At 40.7% G+C, this 15,829-nt stretch overlaps 1 long non-coding RNA gene across 3 annotated transcripts in view; it reads left to right on the top strand.

Moving 5' to 3' along the window:
* LOC111096043 overlaps window positions 1–15,829 on the top strand; it is a 127,042-nt gene that overhangs the window by 86,182 nt on the left and 25,031 nt on the right. The window contains exon 7 of one of the 3 annotated variants that reach the window (XR_005360120.1): window positions 7,688–9,664. The exons of the other annotated variants lie outside the window; for them this stretch is intronic. This is a non-coding gene — a long non-coding RNA (uncharacterized LOC111096043). Of the gene's footprint in view, window positions 1–7,687; window positions 9,665–15,829 lie in introns of those variants that run through there. 3 annotated transcript variants of the gene reach the window in all.

The raw sequence follows: 15,829 nt of genomic DNA, 5'->3' as shown, positions 1-15,829 counted from the left end.
GTTTTGCAATGAGATTACATATATTACCACCATTTTCATAATGCACATTTTTAGAAGATAGGATGAAATATGTAGATATTTCATGGTACCTCTATTCAAAAACTTTTGTGAGAATCAAAATATTTAACATTTCAGCCTTTAAAAGAAAGGAAATTCTGACATATGCTATAACATGGATGAAACTTGAGGACATAATGCTATGTGAACTAAGCCAGTCACAAAAAAGAAAAAAAATATGTATGATTCCACTCATATGAATTTTTATTTACAGTAGTCAAAATCATAGAGACAGAAAGTAGAATAGGTCAGGGGTAGAGGGAGAGGGAGTGAGGAATTATTGTTTAATGGGTATAGAGTTTCAGTTTCACAAGATTAAGAGACTTTTGGAGATGGACGATGGTGTAGGTAGCACAAAATTATGATTTACTTAATACCACTGAGCTGTACAATTAAAAATAATTAAGATGGTAAATTTTATGTTATATATTTATGTTATTTTGTTATATTTTATGCTATATGTTTTATGTATATATACAAAAATAATTGGAAAAATATCTAACACTGAGTTTTATATCATATCATTATTAAATTCATTCAATAAATACTGAGTACCTTCTATGTACCAGGCACTGTTATAGGTATTCAGGAGTCAACAGCCAACAAAATAGACACAATCTCTTCCCTCCTACAGCCTATATTCTAGTTGGGAAACAGAAAATAAATTAGTAAATATATAACATAAAGTAGGGTTAAAGAAATGAGTGACAAGGGTGCTATTTCTTAGTATGATGAGGGAAACCCTCTCTGATTATGCAGCACTTACACAGAGAGACATGATTGGTTTTCATTTCTTATGCCATTTCCAAAGAGAATTTATAATTGTGAGTTAACCAAACACCCACCCACCTCACACACACACAAGAACTATATTTGGTAAAAGCTCTTAAATTTCAGTTACTCATTGTTCTTATGGTTGGTATTGTCACTACTTGAGTATTTGCATTCTCTTCTACTTTTATTTCTTTTCACATTAACAATTGTTATTTCCTGACACAGGCTGAACTTTCCATCCAAAGAAATCCATCTGCTTAAATTGATTATCATTCAGCTATGAGGATTGGCCGTTGTTTTCATGTTTTATCTGAGGAAACTGAGGCACAGAGATCTAAAAGCACATAAGATTTTTTTGGTGAAACCATGCACAAACTTCAGCCCCCTAGCTCAAAGTCTACTTTGTTCCCTAAGACCTGAGTCACCACATTGCTGTAGGAATGGAATAGGACAATTTCTCTGAAAGCACTTGGCACATCCTTAAGCACATTGTAGAAATTCTTTTTTCTTCAGCATCCTTTTACTAATAACTGGCCCCTAGGGTGATAAAACCACCCTTTGCCGCCCTCCCTACTTGGAGAAAGATTTACCTAGCCAAAGATCCTTAGCAGGCATTTTTCTGTCTTCTTTGATTGTTTCTAGCCCCTCCAGCCCATGGTAGTAGATATCTCAGTAATTTGGGGCACTGAGAGGAGCTGGCTTACTGGATCATTTTAGCAACAGATAGTGGCCACAAGGCTAACTATCCTTTGTCCTATGAACTCCTGAATAACATTGCTCTTGCTATAGTCAAAAACACTTCACCTCTTCAACGCTGTGTTTTGTTTTGTGTCACCCATTGGAAGACTAAGTAGCCATGGGAGTGAAATTGACCCTGGTTTCCTTAAATCAGAGATGGCTGAAAAATGGATTCTTTTTTTGTCCCTGTCCAACTGTGGCAGCTCTTTAATTTCAATTAGCAAAGCTTGAAAAAGAATATTATGTCAGATGTAATTAAAGCTGAAAGGATTCCGTGCTTACCTCCAGTCCTTCTCCTGATTGAGGATCTGTAGTGTCCCCCAGCAGGGCTGTAAATTTTGGGTTCTGGGGAATTCTGGTGGCTGGGGCTTTGATGTAGCTCTCTTTTTAAACAAGTGACAGTTCAGGAAGCATAAGCCTCTAGGAAGGATTTATTTAACTTTTTAAAGTCTAAAAATTAGCTGCACGAATAAGACTTGTCTATGCACAACACCAACTTGTTCACTTCAAGCCCTTGCTTTTTCCTCTCTGTGTCTTTCAAAGCTCCTCCTCCCCTCCAACTGGGGAAGGCCAACCATCTTCTCCTCTATGAAACAAGTATTTGTTCTGGTTGACATGTTAGAATCTCTACCAAGAAGCAAATCAACCCCTTGCCTGCAACTTCTTAGGTTTCATTGCATCAGTCAGGGTCCTGGCAGGAGACAAAATCCACTCACACTGTTACAGATGAAGAGAATTTAAGATAGGAGCTACTGATAGAGGAAGGGACAGAATTAAGAGAACAGAGGAGGAAAAGTGAGGTGACCAAGGACTAGCAATAGCAGGAAATTGTTATTACCCCTGGAAGGGAAGGAACAAGAGAGACATACAGTATTACCAGACCAAGTGAGAAGCATAAAAGTGGCCCAACAGAAACTGTAGTCATGGAAGGATGTGGCCTTCCCAGAGAGTCTGAAGCAAGGAAGAAACGTCCTCCTGCCTCCCAGTCTTCTGGATGTGCTTCCGTGGCCAACCCAGACAGGGCAGTTAGCTGTTGCTCCTTCTGTATGGGTCTTGTTTCCCCAGTTTGTGTGTAGTCAGCCTGAAGGCCAGTATTATGTGTCCTATTTGTTCTGAATCTCATGGGTCTCAACATAATACTGAGCACATAGGTGCTCAATTAATGGTCTTGTTAGATTATTTTAATATAATTAAATTATTATTATATAAAAATATAATTTAAAAAAGATTTCACTAAGCATTATTATCATATCAAATGTGTAATGTATAATAATACCTATTTTTTCTTTGGGGGGATTATATAAGTTTTTAGTATTAAGATATATTTGATATATAACATTGTATAAGTTTAATATATAATGTATTAATTTGATGCATTTATATGTTGCAATATGATTACTGTTAAAGCATTAGTTAACATCTCTATTGTGTCCCATATTTTTGCATGTGGTGAGAACATTTAAGATCTAGTTTCTTAGCAACTTTGAAGTATGTAATAGAGTAGTTAACTATAATCTTTCGCTTCAATTATATTTTTTACACTATAATAATTAATTATACTCAAATAATCTAACAAGAGCATTATATTGAGCACTTGTATTGCATTTTGCTTTATTAAGCTTCACAGACACTGCATTTTTTTACAAATTGAAGGTTTGTGGCAACCCTGCATCAACCACATCTATCAGTGTCATTTTTTTCAACAGCATTTGCTCACTTCATGTCTCTGAGTCACATTTTGGTAATTCTCACAATATTTCAAACCTTTTCATTATTATTACATTATTGCTTTTTGTGTGTTTTTTTCTGTTTTGTTTTTACAGAGGAAGAGATAGGGGTGCAGGGAGGGACAGTGGGAGAGGGAGAGAGAGACTCTTAAGCAGGCTCCATGTCCAGCATGGAGCCCAAGGTAGGGTTGTTCTCATGACCCTGAGATCATGACCTGAGTCAAAATCAGGAGTCAGATGCTTAACTGATTAAGCCACCCAGGTGCCTTTTGTTTTTATTATTGTTACGGTGATATTGTAATTGTTTGTTATGTATATTCTTTTTTTAGACATAACACTATTGCACACCTTTATATGCACTGAAAAACCAAAAAAATTCACTCAACTCATATTTTTGTGATAGTAGCTTTATTGGTCTGGAATCAAACCTGCAATATCTCTGAGGTACGCTTGTGATGTGATAATAATAAATATAGAGTGATAACCCTGAGAATACATGTGGGGCATCATTGTAAATCAATGAGTGGATCTCAACCAGACATAGAGCAGACCCTCTGTTAAGAAGAGTAAAGAGGGACGCCTGGGTGGCTCAGTGGTTGAGTGTCTGCCTTCAGCTCAGGGCGTGATCCTGGAGCCCCAGAATCAAGTCCCACATTGGGCTTCCTGCATGCAGCCTGTTTCTCCCTCTGCCTGTGTCTCTGCCTCTCTCTCTGTCTGTGTCTCTTATGAATGAATAAATTTAAAAATCTTAAAAAAAAGAGAGAGAAAAGTAAAGAAACAGCACAGCCACCGAGAAATGGCAGTTAATGGACATGTTTGGCCAAGTACAATATGCACATGACTTTCTGGAGACAAGCACTATTAGATAGGTGTATTTACATGGTCTGTTTGAAGAGGTTAAGTGATGAGGGGCACCTGGGTGGTGCAGTGGGTTAAGCATCTGACTCGATTTTGGCTCAGGTCATGATCTCAGGGTCATGAGATGGAGCCCTGTGTCTGGCTCCACACTCAGTGTAGAGTCTGCTTAAGACTCTCTCTCCCTTTTCCTCTGCCCCTCTCCCACCCTCACACATTCTCTCTCTCTCTCAAATAAATAAATAAATCTTAAAAAAAAAAAAAAAAAAGGTGACAAGAGGAGAGAAATGCCATTTCCAAGAAGAAGGCTAACCAGGACTGTGTAGGCCCAGCTGGCTATGTGGAATTTATTTAAGAGCAGAGGTGTGTGGGAAAAAGGGACAGCACTGGTGAAACATGGAGGTTGGGTTCTAGCAAATGGTCTGTGGCTCAAAAACGATTTTGTCACCATTTACCCTAAAGGTTTTGCAGAGTCTGGATTCCTGAGTTGTAAGCATTGCTCCCTCGCTCTGGGGCGGACATGTTGCTGTGCCACAGCTGACTTGCCACCTGGTCCTGCTGACCAAACTGCAGGTCCCTTTACTGCTTCTGACTCATCTGGCACCAAAGTTTTGAAGGTGTATTTCCTTGTATTTAAGTAAATGCTAAGGCACGCCGACAAATGCTGGCAAAAAAAAAAAACTGGATCCCTTCTGCTTCAATGACAAAAAGCCACAAATAACATAAAACAATTAACTTTGATTATCTTTATAAGCAGTGTGCACTTTTATTCACAACACATTTTAGATCATAGATTTGATTTTTCCTTCACCCCAGATCATTTCACAACCATCTTTTTCTGCCAATAGTTGGCGTGCCTGCCAAAAATGCAAACTAACTTAAACTTACCTTTAGGCAAACATAGTTAGAATGGAAATTGTATATTCAATCCAATAACCTTTTGGGGAAAAAAGATTAAGTGAATGTCCTTATGGATTAGCAAAGGAGAGTCAAGTCTAAAGGTCTCCTCTATCATTTAAAGAACTCTTTGTTGACCCTGCTGCCCCTTCAGTTTAGCATGTGATTTTTCTCCTTTTGGCTGCCAACATTCTCAAGGAGGTGGCTATGTCTTCCTTCCACCTTTCCCCACCACACATTCCTTATTTAGTCCCCAAAAAGCTGACTTCATGGCACTTGCAATGGTTTATTTTTTGTGTCAACTTGACTAGGACATGGGCTGCTGGGACATTTGGTCACACATTCTGGGCATGTCTGTAGGTTGTTTCTGGATGAAATTAAGATTTGAATTGGTAGACTGAGCAAAGCAGATCACCCTCCCCAATGTAGATGAGCTTCAACCAATCACCTGAAGACCTAAATAGAACAAAAAGACTAAGCAAGAGGAAACTTCTCTTGCCTGAGCTGGGACATTGGTCTTTTTCAGCCTTCAGACTCAGACTGAATATCTGCTCTGCTTGGGTCTCTAGCTGGGTGGCTTTTGAATTGAAATGTATGCAATCAGCTCTCTTGATTCTCAGGTCTTTGGACTTGAACTTACATATCAGCTCTTCTGAGTCTTCAGCTTGCTACCTGCAGGTATTGGAAATTCTTAGTTTCCATAATTGTGTGAGCCAATTCCTTATAACAGATCATATGTATATAATATATGCATAATATGCATAAAAAATCATATATATAAATATGTGTTTATATACACATACATATAAAATTGATCATTTCCCTGGAGAACCCGGACTAATACAGCTCCATTGAAACTACTCTCAAATGTCATCAATAGTCTTCTAGTTAGGTTCTATGGGCAGATCTCTATCTTTCTCTTTGTTGATGCTGACACTCACTGCTCTGCCCACCTCTCAGGGACTCCTATTTCCTCTCCCCATTTCTTGGTTCTCAGTCCCGCTCTCACTACTTTTCCAATTCTCACCACTGTAGCTCCCATTTCTCTACTAAGTCATAACTCTTGAGTTTCCCCTACCTTCCAGTCCAGTATCTCTTGCCACCTATTATCCACTGCTCTTCAACATTACCATCTTACGTAAAAGTCAGTGATTCTACCTTCTTTCCCACAAAGTCATCTCTTCCTGTGCCTGAAAAACCTGTGCCTGCTTCCCCTACCCCAGGATCCAATTAATCACCAAGTCTTGTTGGTTTTTCCTTTCATTTCCAGACACCCCCTTCTTTTCATTCTTTCTACTTCAATGCTAGCCACGCCCTCATTCCCACAACAGCCTTCTCATTGGCCCCCTGCCTTCAGCCTCTCTTCTCCTTTACCTGGACACCACTGCCAGATTAATAGTAGCTGACATTATCTCATTATGTCTGTCCCCTCTTCAATCACCTCCAATGACTCAAGGCAAATCCCAGACTTCTTTGCTGAGCCCCTAAGCCTCTCTGCCATCTGATCCACCATTCCAGGCTGACTATCAGGACAAAATAGAATTCCAGGTAATTGGAGTCATGCTGCATAGGACTGCCTTTCTGACACATCTTGTATTGCTTGCAACACTGAAAACTACACAGGTGTATTTTCCCACTTAAAATCTCCTCCCTGCATACATGTTTAAAAATGTTGGTATCACGTGTATTCTGGGTGAATAATGAGTCACATGAAGTTTACTATAAATCTTTTAAGAAGTAAACATTCCTTAGCCAGCTTTTGGTCGTCACTATTTATCTATAGTCATCATTGCCACACTGAGTTAGCTGAGAGCAGTACTTTGGGAAATAGTGATTAACAGTTTGGACCCTAAATCAAACTCCTTGGGTTTGGATCCTAGTTCTACCACATATGGGCTGTCTGGACTTGGGCAAATCCCTTAGCCTCTTGGGCCTCAGTTTCATCATTTATAAGATGGAAATGACAGGGGCATCTGGTTGGCTCAGTTGGTTAAGTGTCTATCATTGGCTCAGGTCATGATCCTAGGGTCCTGGGATCAGGTCCCATGTTGGAATCCTTGCTCAGCAGGGAGTCTGCTTCTCTCTCTCCCTCCCTGCCACCCCCCACTGCTTGTGTTCTCTCTCTCTCTAAAATAAATAAATAAAATCTTTTTTAAAATCAAAAAAATAAATATAAAAAGTTGGAAATGACAATAGTCACACCCACAGGACTTTTGCAGGGCTTAACAGAAAGTGGTTAGACCAGTGTAAGTGCTCATTATACAGGCTCTCTGAGTTTCAGTCATTATTGCATCATACTGATGGTGAACTGCCAATGCAGTATTGGAATTACCCTATGGAGCTGACCTTCTGGAGTGTCCACATCCCAGCTGCAAGTGAGTGGGCATCCTGGTGCTCCCCAGGCCTTGGCTCAGTTCCAAAAGTTATAAATAGATGTAGGTCGTGGAGTCCCCCTACCTGGAGGCTCTTCTAGTTCTGCCCCTTTGCCAGCCACTCTATAAGGACTGTTATATGCATTACCTCATTTCAACCTCTCAACAACCCATAAAATAAAACTGAGACTCTAGGAGACTAAGTAATTTGCCTAAGTCTACATAGCCAGAATTTGAGCTCAGATTTGCTCTATTTTTTTCTCTTAGGGCCTCGGAGATGCAGAGATCTGCATCTGATGGGATTTGTCCCATCTCTGCCAAACCCTCCAAGTCACTACTCTCACTTCCTCAGAACTCTGCTCCATCTTCCAACTAGCAGTTATCTAGTGAAGACACTCATTCATTTTTAGTTGATTGGAACCAAGACAAAGCAAAGCAGTGAGATTTCTTTTCTGGCTCTCTGGTTGTTGTCACTACAGCTCCCAACTTCATACGCAGTCACCCTAGAGCAATGGAAAAGGAAGAGACTCAGGCCCTCAGAGCACCTGATGCTTTTAAAGTTCACCTGCTGACATTATTCCATGGGACATCAAGGATGATAGGCAGGGCTTAGCTGTGATGGCTCCCGTCTATCTTGAGCCAAGGAGGCTTGGAGAAGTTAGACTGGAAATACATCATTGGACTTAAGTGTTAAGTTAAAAGTCTGAGAACAGTCTTCCTGGTTGTGCAAATGTTCTCAGTGAAGTCACCACCATGGCCAAATGGTGGATATGAATTCTGCACCTAGGAATTGTACTTACCTTTCTTGCAGTTCAAATACATTATTATGCCAACATTAGCTAGCAGGAAAGGTTTATAATCACTCCACACAATGTCACCAAGGTCTGTGGAAGTCTGTTTCTTCTGTGCCTCCAGTGGTTCTATTCTCATTACCAATTCAGTCGGGACAAGATCAACAAAGCTGAGGTAACAAACTCTGAAATCTAATAGCTTAACACAACAAAATCTTTCTTCATATTTATGCAAAGTCTGAACGTTGGGGGTCCTCCATGGAGTGCCTCAGGGACCTTGGGTCCCTCTCTTTGGGAACATTGCTATCTCAACAAGAAGCCCCTAGAGTGATCATGGCAGGGAACAAGAGAACACAGAGGTGGCATATCAATTCTCAAATACCCCAGCCTGGAAGTGACATACATTATTTGCATGCATACTACAGTGGCTAGGACTAGTCACGTGGCCCTGCCTAACTGCAGGAGGCAGAGGAATGTCATCTTCCTCATTAAGGAAGAAAAGGAGAGCTAGCTATACAAGTACACTAGTAATTTCTGTGATGGTATTTACATAAGAAACCATCAGAAACAAAATCAGAGTTCTTCAAACTTGTGATAAGAATACTCTTTTTATTAACTATTTTTATCTATAAAAGTAATACATCATCATAGTAAAAAGAATTCAAAATGCACAGTAAGGTATCAGGTGAAAAGTGGAATTCTCCTCCTATCTAATTCTTACCCTCTCCCTCCAGGTCTTCCCCAGAAGTTTCCTGTATATTCTTCCTGCTATTGTTTTTTAACTCAATAATGTCTTAGGTAGCTTTTCATATCAAACCACATAGAGCTACCATCTTATTTTAATCACCTAGTATAAATGCCCCAATCAACCCCTTTAATCAACATTTAGGTTGCTTTCCATTTCGAACTATCATAAACCATGCTCTCTGCATACATAGTTCAGTAGATGTAGTATATGCTAAGATAAACTTCTACATGATGGAACACAAAGTCAAAATGCCATATAGGCATTTTAAATCTTGAAATCCACTGCCTAATTGCTCTCTCAAAAGGGCAATTTTATTTACTCAAAAAATGATGGGCCTGCTATTTAAATATTGATGACAGTAAGGAATTTTTGCGAATTTTGCTAGGCGTGACAATGATACTTTTTTTAAAGTTCTTATCTGTTAGGGATAATTACTGAAGTGTTTGTAAGAGAGATAATACAATGACTTAGATTTGCTTTTAAATAAGTAACTCAAGCCAAAAAAAGATGATGTGGGATGGATAAAGCACAAATGGTAAACTATTGATCATTGTTGAAGTGGATGATTCATTATACTCTTCTCTCAACCCTTGTATTTGATATTTTCCATAATAAAAAGTTAATTCTTTATGCTTATTCTAAGAGGAGATGTTTGAGAGGCTTATTGCAGCACATTGTCAACGTCCTGATTAAAGTCAGAGGAGTCCTGGGTGAAAGCGGTCTTACATGGTTAGCCAGGAGGTGCTGGAGAGAGATGAGGATTTGGAATGAGGCTAAAAATAGAGTTCTAGAAGAAAGAGAAGGAGGAACTTGCAGAAGGAGAAGGAGAGATGTTCCCAGTCCTATCCATCCTTCCCCTCACCCCCAAGTGAACCACATAGAAACTCTTACTTTGGAGGGTGGAATTGTGTCTGGGCATGTAAGACTGTGCACAGCAATGGAGGGTACATGACAGGGAGTAAAGAGGGAAGAGTAGAGTAGACAAGGAGGAGAGAGGGAAGATTAAATGTGCAGCAGCAACTTCCTCAGTGAAGCCATTTAGCATGCCAGGGAAGCACCTGAACACTATATTCAGAATTCCAGGTTCACATCCCTTCCCAGGCCAAGCAGGTGTGCTTATCTTCCCAGCAGTCCACTCAAAATTGTTTAGAGATCAACCAGGATGAAGCCGATATTTAGGTGATTCCCCTAGTGTCATTAAATTCTAGACTCACAACATGTGACCATGGATGTATAATTTTTGTCTGTGTGTACATATATGTGCCCAGCAGAAAAAATAAATTGTATATGTGAGAGAATTCTCTGTTTTTTAAGTAAGAATATGAGCACTTAGCAGAGGGAACTGAAGTATGATTGATGATTGTATCCTCCTCTGGCAGATTTATTACAAAAATGACTAAATCCAAGGACTGTCTTCTCTTAGGATACGAAACGCTGATCTCTAAGAATCCTATGAAAGAGATACTATAAATAAAAGGGCCCTGCATGTAAATTTTAGAACTTCATGAAAAGAAGCCATTTTGCAGCCAGGTAACCACAGATGTGTGCTCATCATCTGTGCTATATTCTCTGTTTCCAGCATTGATCCCAGCCCTGTGCTTGTGTCATACCCTTTTGTGTATGTAATAACAGCCAACAAAGTGGCCAAGACAAGAATGTGTTGGGTTCAACCTACCTACAGCAATCCAGGATACCCACAGGGGTTTGTTTTCATCCTTGACATCCAGTGCAATTGGACATACACTTTCAGTTGCTGTAGGAGATGCTACAGAGCCAGGGCAGGGGTGGGGGGATGTGTTGATGAGAAGCTGATTATCTTTTCCAAAATGAGTCATCTGTTCAATGCTGATCCATGGCAGGGGATCCACTCAACATGTGGCCAAACAATTCTTCCAGTGACTTTCTGCCTTTGTGTTATCACAGCGCTAAACCTCAGTGGTACAAGAAGTAGGAAATATCATTCATTTCTAAGAGCTAATCACTTTTAAAAATTATGGAAAAGAGTATTTGAAAGTTAATGTCCTGTTTGTCATCTCCCCATGAAGCTTCCACTTCTCTTTCTCCTAAGCTTTAAGCCCTGTCCTGGGCCAGAAAGGCAAATTCCCAACCCATAAACACTGACAATGACATCTTGAGGGTCCTGGCCCATGTGCCAGTCAAAATAGTATGTACTTTAATTTGCTCTCCAATATGGCAGTCACTAGCCTTTATGGCTCTTTAAATTCAAATTAATTCAAATTAAGCAAAATTTTAAATTCAGTTCTGCATTTACAGCAGCCACATTTCAAGTACCTGTGCTTGGGGCCACCCTGCTGGAGAGTGTAGATCTAGAACATTTCCATCATCACAGAAAGTTCCACTGGGCAGTGCTGCTGCTCTGATGCCGTCATTTAAACTGGTATGAGGTCTTTGAAAGGCCCCAAAATCTACGTGGAGGCAAATGATAAAAAATGGTTGATTAGTCTGTAGCCAGGAAGCATAGCTATGTATATACATCCTTTCCTCCATTCTTTTATTCCTGTCTCAAATGTTATCAGGCCTATACATACATCACCTCATGAGACAAGTATCCTGGGTGGCCATAGAGTTCAGAGAAGCAAAAACTACTTCCAGCTTGGGAAAAGGAGTGGCTCTCAAAAGAAGAGGAATATCCCAAGCAGAAGGGAGCACTTGAGCATAGGCGCAGAGGCAAACAAGTTCTTCCTTGGAGAACAGTGATCCTCCTCTCTCCCAGCTGCCAGCCTGAGGCTCTGGCCCCTGCCAACTGGCTGATTATCTCAGTGCATCTTGCCAAGTAGGGAGGATGAATGTCTAGACCAACTATCCTCGGTATTGGTTAAGGATCAGTCATAGAGAAGAGAATTCACATTCGCAAGTTAAAGTGGGGTATCAGATGACTTACAAAATTGCCAGAGAAGCTGAAGAGACAGACGCTGAGTGGAGCTTTCAGAAGTGACTCTAAGGAGAAGACCACCAAGGAAACTGCTGCTTGGTTTGTGATCAGGAAGCAGTACAGTCAGGAAGTGACCACCATCGGAAATCCCAACACAGCCATGAAGATGCCATCAGAGAAACAATGGCCCCAGAACACCGGGCTCAGCCCCATGTCACCTTCCACAATTCATGCAGGTACATCTAACTGGCAGAACTTAACCACATCCAGAATCCTAGGTGCAAAAGCATCTAGTGCATAAAAGAAAGTGTGGAAAATGATGGCTGCTAGCATAACATAGCATAACAGGAAGGAATGTTAGAAGTGGAAATCCATTCCTCCACCAACTTGCCATGCCCTCATATCCCCTAATCATTTGAGATTAAACAGGATAGTTACAGCAGCTTTCCAAGGTCAAAACCTGGGAACTATGGGAAGACTGCTAAAAGCAGAAAGCAAGAAACAACATTCATATAGTCACGTTAACAAGAAAGAAAAATCTGGAAAAATATTTTAAGGCTTCTGGGTATTCTTGAGAAATCAAGAGCTCCTGAACTATGCAGCCTCTTTGCTTGGATACAGCCAGTGTGATTCCCAGCTTTTTGCCAAGCACTGCAATAATCAGTGGGGCTGTACAGCATCCAACCCAGCTACACACTGATGAGGAATGAGGAAGGCTATTTTTAGGTTGAATTTTCAAGTCTGAAAAATGTTAGTAGGAGGTTGGCACCCAGCTCCTGGTTTTGTTTGTCATATCAGTCCCCGCTGAGGAAAGCAAACAGCAGGTAACTGTAGAACACACCTGTCTATAGCAGCTGTTTGATGTTAGCAGGCTTTGATTGTCAACCAAGCAATTTGCGTAGAATTTGGAAACAAAGGAAGGAGATTGTCAAGAGCCAGAGGAGCAGGTGACATGCAGCATGCCTATGTGCTCCCAGCAGTCAGGAGGAGAATGCATGAGTGAGAGATTGGCACCAGAGGTAGCGCACTTTGGAGAAGTGACAGCCTCCTACAGGGAAGTAATGGGATCTCTGCAATGAAGTGCCAACTCCCTATCCCAATAAAGCCTTGATATCACTAAAGTCCACAGTACTTGTAAACAATTCTAATGAGTGTCAGGGTGGGACCTAAAGGAGAAAAAAATGCATGGTTCTTACCATGGCTAATGAAAAACTTCAGTAAGGACTCCAGATGGACGCCAGCCAGAATTTCTAATTTTTAATGACTGATTTATTATTTATTTATTACTGCCTGTCCTTCAAGATCCAGCTCAAATTCTACATCAACTCTTTCATTTATTCATTCATTCATTCATTCAATGGTTCATCTGTTCAAGGGTATCTTCTCAGCCTACTCTACCTTCTAGTACAAGATCCTACTCAAGGCATCCACAAGGAGATGAGTGAAAGAGATGATCTTCCCTCTAAAAGGGAGACAAAACATCAATAAATAGTACTAGGGGGATCCCTGGGTGGCGCAGCGGTTTGGCGCCTGCCTTTGGCCCAGGGCGCGATCCTGGAGACCCGGGATCGAATCCCACGTCGGGCTCCCGGTGCATGGAGCCTGCTTCTCCCTCTGCCTGTCTCTCTGCCTCATTCTCTCTCTCTCTCTCTGTGAGTATCACAAATGAATAAAAATTAAAAAAAATATATATACTAGGTATTGGGTATTAGTACTAGAAATAAAGTGATGTGAAAATTCCAGAATAGGAGAGTTAACTTTAGTTTGGTGGAGGAAAATGAAGAAAGGATTTAGGAGGCCTTCCTGGGGGAAACAGCCTATGTGAAAGCCTTCACACAGCTTTAGTCTTGGAATTCAGTGTCTCTGAATGACTAGGGTACTTTGCCACTCGGCCACGACCTACCTTGTAGAGTTAATGGCCTTTTAATATATCTAGTCTTCTAGTTTTTATCTGACAAAAATAATGAGCTTTGAAAGTATTTTTTGAGCTCCACACTGGACGTGGAGCCTCTTTATGATTCTCCCTCCCCTCTCTCTCTCTCTGCCCCTCCCTCCTCATGCTCTCTCTCTCTCTTATTCTAAAAAAAAGAAAAAAAGAAAGAAAGATAAAGTATTTTTTAATGAACTGAGATGCTGTATATAAAGGCTAGCCAGATAGTGGGTAATTAATAAATATTAGCCCTTTCCCGGGACAGAAATAAGCTCAGAGGAAAAAACAAATGTGATGGCTGAATATAAGCTAGAAATTCAGCACAATCCCTTGACCAACTCAATGTTAAAGGACTGGTTTTGGCAACTTTAGTTGAAGTCTTTATTATTATTTATTTTAGAGCCAGGCTCTTCTGTATTCCAGAAAAGTATTTGCTATTGTGTTGGAGAGAATTACCCTGACAATTGCTATTTGTTCCTAACTATCATATTCAGAGGAAGCATATACTATTCTAACTGAATTAGAAACCAGATGTAAAGTGGGAAGTGTTGAAGATCTCTCTAACAACTGTTGGGAATGAGGAGTATCTATAATGAAAATGTGGACATAGTTCCTCTAACTTTCACACCTCTCAAACTCCAATTTAAATTTAAATCCAAAATGCATTGTTCTAAGGGTAACTGTTCAGCATAAAATTATGAACTCAGATTAGTGTCTCATCACCCTCTCGAGGGAAAGTCTGAGAACTGAGAAAAGAGAGCCAAATGTCAGCTTTTCCACCAGACATTTCCAGGCCAGTGTTGAAGACATGCTGGGAAAAGAGCTGGAAAAGCAATAATGGACTCACAAATGGGGATTCTATCGCAATCTGGGGAGCTCTGCAAATCTGTCCCATGGCTGGGGTGGAAACAAGGAGTTATTCAGACTGTGAAACAATAAATAAAAGAGCAATAAGTATATGGTCAGCCAGACCGAGGACCGTAATCCAGCTAAAGCACCCAGGGACCCCACAGAGGACAATCTCTGTGTATGTCACTAGCAGCATACAGAATTGGGGCTCACAGGCTACTCCTCTTTTTCCCAGACAGTCTGCTATCCTCCAAGGTCTGATAGTATATGCCCAACTAACACGTGAGCAATTTCCTTCAAACAGAGCCCATCACTAGTGGATTGTTATCTTGCCTCCTTGTGCAAGAGATGAGGAAGAGAATACCAGATGTCATTGTAAAATTCTGGATATGTATTAACTCGGTTTAGGTATTCCATGGAAGCCAAACTTCTGTGCTGCCACCAAATAAAAAATTATCTGACCCAAAATGCCATTTGTGCCAAGGTCGAGAAACCCTGGTCTAGATGTGCCATTCATGAACTTCACTCTGAAATCTTGCCCCTTGTGTAGATATATTGTCAGGTCTCAGGGAGCAAGTCCCCTTTCACAGACTTTTCTCTACTTTTGCTCTTCCTCAGTTCTCTCCTCCCCTTTCACTCTTCCCAGCTTTGAGGCAATCTCTCTTAGGCCCTAGGGAATCCTTCTGCTTTTGCTGTATCTTCAAGACTCTAGGCCTGTGCTCCCAAATCTCCTCTCTGAAATTGACAGGGAGGCCACCATGGGCATTTGGTGCATGACAGCCCCTGCCCATTCATTATTGGACACTTACCATCTCTAATCCCTAGGGAACAAAACGTGGACAGTACTTCCATTCATTTAAACAACCAATGATACTCATGACATACATTTCTAAAGCCCCTTCTGGGCTGCTAGTACCCTCACTGGAAGCTTTGCCCTAGGACCTCAAGCTTTAGTAATATGGAAGCCAGAAAGACTTTCACCTGCCTTGTGGCATGCCTCCCTAGAGGCAATGACCAATCAAATTATTTGTTTGTAGGAAGGAAAGAAAAAGAGGAAAAGAAAGACAAAATAGATTGGTATATTTAAATAGTACCCAGCCATATTCAGGTTACTTTCTGCAATAGAGGTTCACAGGATCCATAGAAACTTGGAGCAGTACAGGGATTTTTTTCCCACCAGCCATCTCAAAAGCCAGTG

This window comes from Canis lupus, chromosome 5 (genome assembly GCF_011100685.1).
Source record: "Canis lupus familiaris isolate Mischka breed German Shepherd chromosome 5, alternate assembly UU_Cfam_GSD_1.0, whole genome shotgun sequence".
Classification (NCBI taxonomy): domain Eukaryota; kingdom Metazoa; phylum Chordata; class Mammalia; order Carnivora; family Canidae; genus Canis; species Canis lupus.
This window is presented reverse-complemented; position numbering and strand designations above follow the sequence as displayed.